Genomic DNA, 12,513 nt, shown 5'->3' with positions numbered 1-12,513 from the left:
TGCGGCACGCCTATCAAAACGGAGTGTTTCAAAGAGAGGGTCAAAAACAGGATAGAAAATAACCTATTACTTCTAAATTAGGATGTTTTTTGATGTAAAAATCTTGCTAACATTATAAGTGGACCTCAAAGAACATTATAAAAAATAAATTGTTAAATGCAGTTCATGACCCCTTTAACTAAGTGTTCAAATAAGAGGGCTTAAAGGTGGTATCAGTGATTTCAGGCCCAAAAATATTTTTATTTTTTTTTCCTAACGATCCGCTAGCTGCCTGCCCCATAAGCATGCTGTCAAAAAAACGCGTCTCTGTAGGCAGCCTAGGCTCTGAGATCTGCACACAAAAACAAATGGTTTAGCCAAACAATCAAAACCAAAACAAATAGTGTTCCAACCAATCACCGACAGGGGGAGGGTGTTGTGAGGTTTTGTGCTCGTGCACGGCTGCACGCAAAGTCAGAGCTGAAGAAAAAGCTGGCTCAAACCCTCACAACACCCTCCCCCTGTCGGTGATTGGTTGGAACACTATTTGTTTTGGTTTTGATTGTTTGGCTAAACCATTTGTTTTTGTGTGCAGATCTCAGAGCCTAGGCTGCCTACAGAGACGCGTTTTTTTGACGGCATGCTTATGGGGCGGGCAGTTAGCGGATCGTTAGGAAAAAAATAATATATATTTTTGGGCCTGAAATCACTGATACCACCTTTAAATCAGGGTAGAATATGGCTTTTTATTTCTAAATCATATTTTTGATGTAAAAATGCTACTAACAAAAATACAGCTCAGAAAACAAAAATTAAAAATGCAGTTCATTATCCCTTTAATGTATCTATCTAAATACACTTAAGAAACTTAAATATTGATATTTTAATTTGTCTATTTTAACATTTTCCAAAACAACACTGGACCCCATTAACGTTTTATTGTATGGACAAAAAAAATTGACATTTGCATACAGGAAACAAATGCATACAGGTGATAATTAAATTTTTGGGTGAACCATCACTTTACAGCAAATGATCGTGTTAGAAAGACATGCAACGATTGTACTGAATTAAAACGTTTATGGCAGCAGCACCTGTGATGCTAAATTCTATCTACTCGTTACTATACTCATAACATAGAAAGAAAAAAAGAAAACAGACATTGTTATTGGTTATATAAGCTGCTACAAAGTTAATGAGAAAATGGAGAAGTGGGAATTTGGCAGCGAATACTGGGTTGAACTGAGCCAAGGCACAAGCATCTGCTCTGGTGTCTCCGTCCCTGCTGCGGGAAGAATGTGGCTGTAGATCTACAGATGGATGACATGGAAGCAAGGTCAAGCAACTGCTAGAGATAGATGTGTCTAAGATGTTCTTTATAGGCAATGCATGTACACGTGTAAGTTATATGCACAGGCAACTTCAAGTAAACCAACTGGAGGTCAACTTCCTCCTAAACAGTGTTAACCAGGAATGTTTAAGACAGCACGTGGAGAAGTTCAGTCACATGGCACTCTGAACGTGAGACTCGTCAGGGCTTGAATTTCGATGTGGTTATTTTGAGCATAATTTTAATCATTCGATTAAATTCATCATTCATCATTAATCATTTGAGGTCTTGCACTTAATGCGGGAAATTCCCGCAAACATTTAATCACATTGGCATGTAGGTTGTATGAGTAAATGAATCCACACAGATTATAAGATCAAATCAGTAATTTAAACTTTAACTTTTACAAACAGTGCGAGTGGTTCAGCGGTGCTGCCTCTTCTCTCTCTCTCTCTCTCTCTCTCTCTCAAAATGAGCTACACATCACCCATTGCATCTGCACAAGGCAAGCGTCAAGCGCGCTGCAGGCGGACATACCAGACTCTCGAGTTTCTGGAGTCGGGACAGTTGACGGAATTGCCACTTGCCCAATAGGGCAAGTGTTGCATCGTCACTAATGTTTATCATTTGGTCGTCTTTTTAAGTCTTACCAATTTACACATTCAAGCGATTTTAAACTATTCAGTACTTGCGCGCTCTCTGAAAGATGGTTTTCTCTGCGCACATACAGCATCACAAACAGCTTGCTAGTAACAAAACTGAGCACGGATTAAGGCCTCATTATACTTCTGCGTCGGACCTACGCCGGAGCCTATACGCCGTAGGCAACGTGTTGGTTTTAAATTATACTTCTGTGTCGTTGTCCGCGTTGACGCGCACCTAGGGAGCATGTGAAACCCGAGGGAGGGGTTCTGGCAGACCAATCACCGCGCTTGTGTCCGCGTAGAATTGACGCGTTGTTACATTTTTGGAGAGGTGCACGTCAGGGTACGCCATAGGGTACGCGCGCTACACACAGCCTACAACGTAGCTACGGCGGCAGTTCGACGCAGAAGTATAAAACAGGCTTTAGGCTATAGCGCTTTAACGGTCAAAAAATTCTGGTCTTGGCGCGAGTATCCTCGTAAACACAGTCGATTATGTCTTAAATAAACATAATTATGACTTCTAAACATAAGTAGTTGATAAAGAAAACGTAACATGGATCCATGCACTAGATCTTAAAGTGACAGCAGCAGTGTCTGTCATTAATGTTGATAAAACATTATTATTTTACATTTGATTACTTTTTATTCAGTTTCTATATTATATCTGTACCTGAATACTAGTGTTAGACCTACCCCAAAAAAACGTATTTCATTATTTCTCTTTATTTCACTTGTATCTTTATTTTATTGTATTTATTTGCACAACTTCTTTCAATTTAATTCAAAGATTGAAATCAAGCTTCCTTGTGTTGTATAAACTATTGAGCAACAACATTACCCCATTGTAAAAATAGAAATACAATGAGTGAGCAAACATTTAGGTAAGATAAATGTAATTTTAAAAAATGTTTAAACAAAAATCCCTCCCATAAGAATCACTTAAGGTGGGAATTCCCCTTCTTGTTCCTCTATGGGGTCCCGAGAATATAACCCCCAAGAAGAAAATGTACATTTTAAAGATGAAGTTCAATGCAATCAAAAATATTTGACTACTAAATTCATCAGCACCATGTATGGAATGATATTCCGGACATTATTCAAAAGGAATTGCAAATTGTATTTGCAATTGCGTTTTCAAATTGTGGACGCATAAAATGTGACATAATCCAAACGCAAATGCAAATCGCGCATTACCGTTTGCATTTTCGTTTAAGCGAACGCACAGTGACTGCCAAATTTAAAATGGAAATGCAAAGTCCGTTTGCAACTGTGTTTCCCATATCTAACGAGTCTTGACCCTGTCATATTTAAATAGCAATTTCAATTACCACGTCTGCTTTTTCACTTTCTCAGCGTCGCGTATGTAGCCAGCCAAAACTCAAATGAAATCGCAATTCCCTTAGTATTTCCATTTCCGATGCCTTACACGGAAACCTGTCAATCAGCGTCAAGGGTGGGATTATGCTATGGGGCGTGTTCGTGTTGGGACGTGACGTCACTCAAAGTCGACGCTTAAGAGGTGATACTCTGAACAGACAGACACCGATTTATTTTAAACAATGGAGGTAGTTGGTGAAATTGTGGAGGACCTTATGATGCTCGCGCAGCAAGTTGATGACAGTACATCCTCTACAGATGTAGGTAATGTAACAAAAGTCACAAAATTCCATGACACTGAGATAATCTTTATGTCTTAATCTCTATCTTTAATCTTGGTTTTGGTTTAGTTTAAAATGAATATTTCTTAAACCCTCATGTTGTCTTTGGGTTCTGTTTGGATCTCATTTGATATTTTCCCCCCATTCAAAAAAACATATCTCCCTTATCTCAGTGTCATGGAATTTTGTGACTTTTGTTACATTATTTGTCTAAACACACAAAAAAACCTGGGTTTGATTTAATTGGTCTGAAAGTAGCCTATGTATAATTTTGTTTTTGTCCATTTCACAGCTGAGATTAATTTAAAATGATTAAATCCCACATAAATCTAAACAAATAGACTACACCATAAATGTAAAGTGGAACAAACATTCTCTCTCTCTCTCACACACACACACACACACACACACACACACACACACCAGCCGCGGCGCTACATTTTAGGTCCGGGCCCATCCATTTCTACTATGGTTTTGTACGTTTCTTCATTCGGATCTATTTGCGATCCATTCAATTCTAAACAACGCAGTTTACATGCTTTGTCCTTGTTACATTATTCATTAAGTGATAATAATAATTAGTGATAATAATAATTAGTGACATAATTATCAGTGAACTTGATAAATGTTGCAGATATGTTTTACTATGCATGCAAACAAATACCTTTCAACTTATGCGTGCAAAATTCAGAATAAAATGAATGTGCAGCAATTTGTACAAATAGAGAGTCTGTATACATGTTGTAGCCATTAAATAAGCTCATTTAGTTTCATATTTGTTAAAATATTATAATGTTTTTTTTTCATCTATGTTGATTATGAAAAGTGAACCGCACGAGTAAGATAGGATGCGCAATATATCGAGAGATGTGGGTCAGACATGATTTTGACCACTTTTTGTTTTGTAGAAAGCCTTTTTAAGTGAATTTCGTTTTGTATAAATTGTATCTTAATTTTAATATTTTTTTTATCAACCAATAATTTTTTTATTGCCTGGATTTAATAAATTAAAAAGGAAATATAGCAGACAATAAAATCATTGAGGGGCCCGCGCGGTCATTGCATTGCTCGTGAACAGGAGCGCATCTCTTCTCATCCTAACTTAACGAAACTCAATGTATGCCTCACAGACATGAAATATATCTTAAGAAAGCCCAAAATGTATTTTTAACAATTTAAAACGAAGGCTACTCTCTGATTATGTAATCCATGATGTGCATTTCTCTCTATAGGCGCGTTCACTATATGGAGATGACGATCGTCAACTTCATCTTTACAGCTGTTGTTGCTGTTAATAAACTAAAAAAATAATAGGCCTATAATTTTATTAAACAATAAATTCAATTAAACTGTAATTGTCTTAAAAAAGCAGCAAAAAAAAAATCCGTTTTTTTTTTTAAACCTATGCTAACTACGCATTAAATTCAGGTATAGTTAGTCGCTGTCCTCGGTGCCGCAGAAAAGCACTGAAACGGAGATGAAGGGGAACCCGTTTTTGTTTTTGGCTTATTTTAACTGGCCCATCCAGTTTTCTGGAGGCTCACCTACAATCAAAATCCTGCGCCGCTAGTGACACACACACACACACACACACACACACACACACACACACACAGGTTTAACTGCAACAGACAGCATTTTTATTGAATTTCGCAAATTGAGAACACTTATTTGAAGGGGTGAGACCTAGCACCGACACTCATCTCTTGTGGTATGTCCAGTAAAGGACGTCCAGGTTCTTTAGTTGTCCTGTCCTTCACAAAAAGCCTATTATTAGCTACTTCACTGAGGTTGGCGAAGACAACATTACTGATGTTGCTGTTGGTCAAGGCCATGAAAACATTTAACTTATCCAAAATGAAATGGCTTCTGAGTAAGAGGACATCTGTAGAGGATGTACTGTCATCAACTTGCTGCGCGAGCATCATAAGGTCCTCCACAATTTCACCAACTACCTCCATTGTTTAAAATAAATCGGCGTCTGTCTGTTCAGGGCATCACCTCTTAACCGTCGACTTTGAGTGACGTCACGTCCCAACACGAACACGCCCCATAGCATAATCCCACCCTTGACGCTGATTGACAGGTTTCCGTGTAAGGCATCGGAAATGGAAATACTAAGGGAATTGCGATTTCATTTGAGTTTTGGCTGGCTACATACGCGACGCTGAGAAAGTGAAAAAGCAGACGTGGTAATTGAAATTGCTATTTAAATATGACAGGGTCAAGACTCGTAAGATATGGGAAACACAGTTGCAAACGGACTTTGCATTTCCATTTTAAATTTGGCAGTCACTGTGCGTTCGCTTAAACGAAAAGGCAAACGGTAATGCGCGATTTGCATTTGCGTTTGGATTATGTCACATTTTATGCGTGCACAATTTGAAAACGCAATTGCAAATACAATTTGCAATTCCTTTTGAAAAATGTCCGGATAATCATTCCATAACCATGGTCTGAGGGTACATGCGAAAGTTGGGAACAGCACCATGAGATCTGAAAATAATATTTTTGCTCATTACTTTAGAAATATTTGTCAGAAAATCCTAACCTTGGTCTCTGCGGATTCCTTGGGTCATGCTGAATCGGTTGATATTGACAAAAATTAATGTTGACAAATAAAAATGACAAATTAAAATAACATGAAAACATGTCTATGAAAACATGAACGTATAGTGCATCCAGAAAGTGTTCACAGCGATTCACTTTTTCCACATTTTGTTATGTTACAGTCTTATTCCAAAATGGATTAAATTCATTATTTTCTTCAAAATTCTAAAGAAGTTTGTTTGAAATCTTTGCAAATGTATTACATTTTTGGCACCTTTGGCACCAATTACAGCCTCAAGTCTTTTACTCTCAAACTCTCAAGCTCCATCAGGTTGGATGGAGAGCGGTGCACGGGCATTTTCAGATCTCTCCAGATATGTTCAATCGGGTTCAAGTCTGGGCTCTGACTGGGCCACTCAAGGACATTCACAGAGTTGTCCTGTAACCAATCCTTTGTTATCTTGGCTGTGTGCTTAGGGTCGTTGTCCTGTTGGAAGATGAACCGTCGCCACAGTCTGAGGTCCAGAGCGCTCTGGAGCACGTTTACATCAATGATGTCTTTGTACATTGCTGCATTCATCTTTCCCTTGATCCTGACTAGTCCCCCAGTTCCTGCCGCTGAAAAACATCTCCACAGCATGATGCTGCCACCACCATGCTTCACTGTAGGGATGGTATTGGCCAGGTGATGAGCAGTGCCTGGTTTCCTACAGACAAAGAGTTCAATCTTTGTTTCATCAGACCAGAGAATTTTGTTTCTCATGGTCTGAGAGTCCTTCAGGTGCCTTTTGGCAAGCTCCAGGCAGGCTGTCATGTGCCTTTTACTGAGGAGTGGCTTCCGTCTGGCCACTCTACCATACAGCTCTGTCAGAGTGACCATCGGTTTCTTGGTCCCCTCCCTGACAAAGGCCCTTCCCCCCGATCACTCAGTTTGGCCGAACGGCCAGCTCTATGAAGAGTCCTGGTGGTTCCAAACTTCTTCCATTACGGATGGAGGCCACTGTGCTCATTGGGACCCTCAATGTTGCAGACATTTTTCTGTACCCTCCCCCAGATCTGTGCATAGATACAATCCTGTCTCAGAGGTCTACAGACAATTCCTTGGACTTCATGGCTTGGTCTGTGCTCTGACATGCACTGTTAACTGTGGGACCTTATATAGACAGCTGTGTGCCTTTCCAAATCATGTCTAATCAACTGAATTTACCACAGGTGGACTCCAATCAAGTTGTAGAAACATCTCAAGGATGATCAGTGGAAACAGGATGCACCTGAGCTCAATTTTGAGAGTCATGGCAAAGGCTGTGAAGTATGTACATGTGATTTGTTCATTTTTAATAAATTTGCAAAGATTTCAAACTAACTTTTTTCACGTTGTCATTATGGGGTATTGTTTGTAGAATTTTGAGGAAAATAATTAATTTAATCCATTAAGGAATAAGGCTGTAACATAACTTGTGGAAAAGGTGAAGCGCTGTGAATACTTTCCGGATGCACTGTATGATTAAAAAAAAAAAATAATAACACTGCTAGATTATGATGCATCAATGTTATCGAAAAATAAATATCTAAAAGGAATAGCTGCTTGAGGTAAAGCTGAAGAGTAAATTATCTCCAGAAAACTGAAGCCCGTTCTATGACACATCCTATGAGATTAATCAGATATCCTAGATACATAAACATTACAACTAGCATCTGCACAAAAGGACTCAAACGCACATGTGAACTCGAGTGTGTTCGTTTTTTACAGTCTATGGTTTGAAAGGGAAACTCTGGATGCGCTCTTCCCTTAGCAGTTGATACACGGGCAACTAAAGCAACGAGAATTTACAAAATTCTATCACAATCCTGTTCTCATTATAATGCTATATATGGCGTGTATATTGGCACTGCACATCTTACACATCATTTTATTTTTCATGATAGAAAGCGATTACAGTCAATGTGCGTTATCGAAGCCAACGAGAAACAACTTTAAATAAAACAGGTTTACTGTTAAAAAATGAGGAAAAAATAACACTGCTGCATTATTAATATCATCAATGATTTTGAAAATGATTTTGACCATCTCAAATAACACAATCATAGTCAATGCATTTGAGCTCAAAATGAATGAACGGTCGGTAAACTGCAGCGTTTTGCTAGCTGGTTATTAAACAACCAAATGAGTCTTATATTTGAGATTAATCAGATATAGACAACAAAAGTAATCTTACAACTCACATCTGCAAAAAAAGGATGCCAATGCACACATGAACTTGATTGTGCTAGTCTGATGTGTACTTGTTGTGGATGTGCTCTTCCTTTGCGCTGAAAAACTAAAGCGCAGATAATTTACAACATTCTATTACAATCGTGTTCTCATTATGTTATGTTATGATAGTTTGGCGCTGCACATCTTGCACTTAACTGCATTTCATGATCAAAGTGATTCCAGGCATCACTGCAGTGCACGCTTTCAAATCCAGTTTCACTATTTCGCCGGGAAAGCATGCTGTCTAACGCTAACAAATCAGACCTCAGGAACCGCCCCCCCCCCCCCCCAAAAAATATATATATTCTGATAGGTTAAATTTTCATGATCGATCGTCGCTGTCACATACGAGTTCTCAAGTACTCTTGCCCATCCCTAGCTGATACTGATTTTGCCAGGATCAGACAAATTGCCTGTATCTGACATTTTGAAATTTGTCATAAATTGTGATATTTTCTTAAAAGCTTTGACCTTTTGGCACAAAAGTTTTTCAATAGATCAGGCTTTTTACAGAAAAGCTTTTGAAAACATTGTCAAATTAGTTTTCTTAGTGACATAACCTTCCTTGATTTATGCCGATTCTGATGTTATATCAAATGTCAGAGTACTTACCAACATCTGACTAAGATAAATGTACCATATGTCAGAAATCGAGTATTAAATAAAAATAATTGTATTTTATAGTACAACTGTAAAATGTCACTACTAATATTTACATTTTAATTTCTTCATTTACAGATATTAAACCATTCAGCAAATATTTTGGGGGAAAACTGCAGGGGTTCCTTAAAGCAGCCAACCCTGCTCCTGGAGGGTTACCTTCCTGCAGACTCCACTTCAGGGAGGGAAGGGGGTTGTAAATGAATGTACTAGACACACAGATAGATCTTAAATAGGTTACAGCTCAGTCTGACATCATTACGAATTATAATGATGTCAAGTAGCCAGCACTAGTGAACAAGGAAGATTATGCAGACATGTACTGATCTGCAAGAAAATGTTTTATTTTATTGCCAAACTTGTCATAAACTGATAACTATTTCTACTGATAATTACTGATGTATTCAAGTGTGCAAACAAGCGAAAAATCACTAAATATAGTATACAGAATTGAGGAAAAACAAAATGTGTTTTAACAAATATAAACAAAACAAAATAAAAAATGTCACTAAGGGCAAAACGTGTACACATTTCAAACATACTAGGTTAACAATATTAATTATTAACAATTTGAAACTGCTACGACTGCGGGAAGGATGCATGGGCCTCAATTTGCATTATTTTAAAGTTATGTTTAGTTTTTACCTAAAACCTACCAAGTTCAAACAGTAAAACACAAATGTGGACATGTCCACATTCAAGCATTTCATAGAATGGGCTTAAACAGCTCGCCCTTTTACAACAGATTAGTTCACAAACAAATGACAGTCGTGACCTAAATATGATTCTTATTTACAGTAACAAACCCTAAAATCCAGCATTAGTAACTTAGAGGATCTCCCGTTCTTGGCTCATTCTGAGTCAGACTTTTGAATTGTTTAGTGTGCTTTGCAAACCAATTTAAAAGGTTAACTGAAAAGAATCAGCTTGTTCACAAATCGGACACCGCTATTGCATTTCGGAGAGGGTAACAAATTCTTCTGTTCAAAATAACGAGGAACAACACGTTTTTATGAAATGTAGTGCAGTAAAAAGTACGATATTACACTTTGGAATTTAGAGAAGTAGAAGTAAAAGTTTCCCAAAATCAAATACTCTGATAAAGTACAGATGCTTGAAACACGTACTTAAGTACAGTAACAAAGTAAAAAAATATAGTTGCAAGCAACGAATATGGGCCCAAGACCGGCACCACCACCCCGATGGCTTTAGGAAAACTGTACAAGGCGAGCAATATGCATTTAAAGTGAGTAAATATAAAAGGACTACGTCAAAGTCATTTGAAAATGCCACATTCACTACAGCCAGCAGGTGCCACTATGACCACAAACCACAATAGCCACATCCATGAGGTCAATTCAATTTAGATGAATTTCATGCCATAGGTCAGTTTTAAATGAGTGTTAAGTTATTGTTTGCAAGTCCAGAAGTATTTATCTTAAGGTCTTTAGGTTTTTATTTACCTAATTATTAAACTAATTATATAAAACTATGTAGCAATTGCACTATAAATTAATACCATATGGGAGGGGTGGAGCAATGTCCATGGTAACATCATAAACCATAAAATTGGTGTAAAAACTACAGGTTTTGACAAAAACAAAAAGTTCTCTAAAATGATATGCCTCACATTTGAGCCTTTAAACCTTTAAGAAAAGGGATGAGTCGACACGATAAAGGATATTTACATTATTATTATATTTAAAATATATGATTATATGCGATATGATATACATGTTTAGAAGGGATGTGCAAGACTAGACAACTAAACGGAACAGCTGCTACTAGTCAACACTGAAACCAATAGTCGATAACACAGGAAAAAAATACCCAAGATTTTACTGTTTAAATGACTGTCATTTTAATGATACGGTGAAAAGCAGGACGCGAGCCATGGAAACGGAGAGAGACCGGTGGCACGAGTGTTAATGAACGGGCTACACCACTCTGAAGTCCCTGGAGCTCCAAAGGATAACAGGAGGAGTGACGACAGTAAAAGACGAGAGAAGACCAAGCCTGGGACATTTACGGTGCGTGTATGTATGGGCAGCAGTCGGCTATGAAGCACAGTCTGCCGTTTACTTCTGTTTTATTTTTTAAAACTTCCATTTACCGTTCACCGGTTCCTCATTCTTCCCTAAGCCTTGAACATTGTTACATTTATATTTAAAAGCATTTTAAATTGCACATTAAAATAAAACACTTGGAAAAATAATTACCAATACCTTAAGTAGGGCTTAATCTTTTTATTTTACCTCAGATCACATGCGTCACAGAAATGACAGCTCAAAAGACAACTGATGTGCGGGAGTATTTTGAATAAGAAAAAAAAAAACGGAAAAGTTGTATGTAAGCTGTGCCATTTCAAACTGGCATAATTCCACTAGAGCCAAGCGTAACCATATTCAGCACATGCACGTAGGTGAGATAGTCAAGCAAGCAAATTCCCATTGCTTATTCACTTGAACACTAAAAATTATAACTGAGGTTAAGAATCAGAACGAGCTTTATTTGCCAAGTGTACATGTGCATTTTTTTTTTGCCCACATTGCCAGCCCATAGAACCGCTTGCGGGAAAGTTATGAAATTTGGCACACTCATAGAGGACAGTCTAAACTGTCACCATAGCAAATTTGAAATCTCTAACTCAACCCTCTAGCACCAGCAACTGTCCAAAGTTGCACTCACATTTATGCTAATAACTTTAGAATCGTAAGGGATAGAAACAAAATACTTTTTTCCTCAATTCGTCTACCCGTTCTCTAATAATGCGCAAAAGAATATGACAAAATTGAATCGTATCATCTTCAGACCACCCCAACAAAAAGTTATGGATTTCGTATCGATAGATGAAACCGTTTTCGTATAGCGCAGCAAAAAAGTTGAGGCATGATGCCAAAATGTCTCTTGAGGCTGTATCACTGCAGTGTTTTGGCATATTGACACCAAACTTTGCATGTGTTAGTCATCTTATTCTGATCACACCACATCAGTTTCGTAACAGCTCCACCTATTGGTCAAAAGTGATAAACCATTAAATCTCATTACTACTGATTTTATTAAATTTTTCAGGCATTTTGCCTAAAATCATATTAGTATGCCTTTAATTGCTCATTGTTACGGTTGCTCTAAAGCCCAACCATGCTTGCATGACTTATTGTGCCTTCTTTGTGCTTGCCCACTTAATTGCTGCTTGCAGCTATATTCATTATTATTATTATTATTATTATTATTATTATTATTGTTATTATCATCAGTAGAGAGGGAGCACAATTAATGTGGAGATCTGGGTCAAATTTTTTTTAATTTGGGCCACTTATGCCTGCAGTGTAAACGCAGCCTTTAACACCCCGGTGTAAACTCTGTGGCGCTTTCAAAATGTTACATTTCGAAACCTAAAAATTCTGGGTCAACCAATAGTTTGGGGTGAGACAA

General features: G+C 37.7%; 1 protein-coding gene across 2 annotated transcripts in view; it reads right to left on the bottom strand.

The window, feature by feature from the left end:
• Positions 1–12,513, bottom strand: part of ammecr1 (AMMECR nuclear protein 1) — an 80,306-nt gene that overhangs the window by 46,647 nt on the left and 21,146 nt on the right. The gene's annotated exons all lie outside the window — the stretch shown is intronic.

The sequence above is a fragment of the Scardinius erythrophthalmus genome (genome assembly GCF_964197995.2).
Source record: "Scardinius erythrophthalmus genome assembly, chromosome: 17".
NCBI lineage: Eukaryota > Metazoa > Chordata > Actinopteri > Cypriniformes > Leuciscidae > Scardinius > Scardinius erythrophthalmus.
The sequence above is the reverse complement of the archived record's forward strand: the minus strand, read 5'-3'. Positions and strand labels throughout refer to the sequence as shown.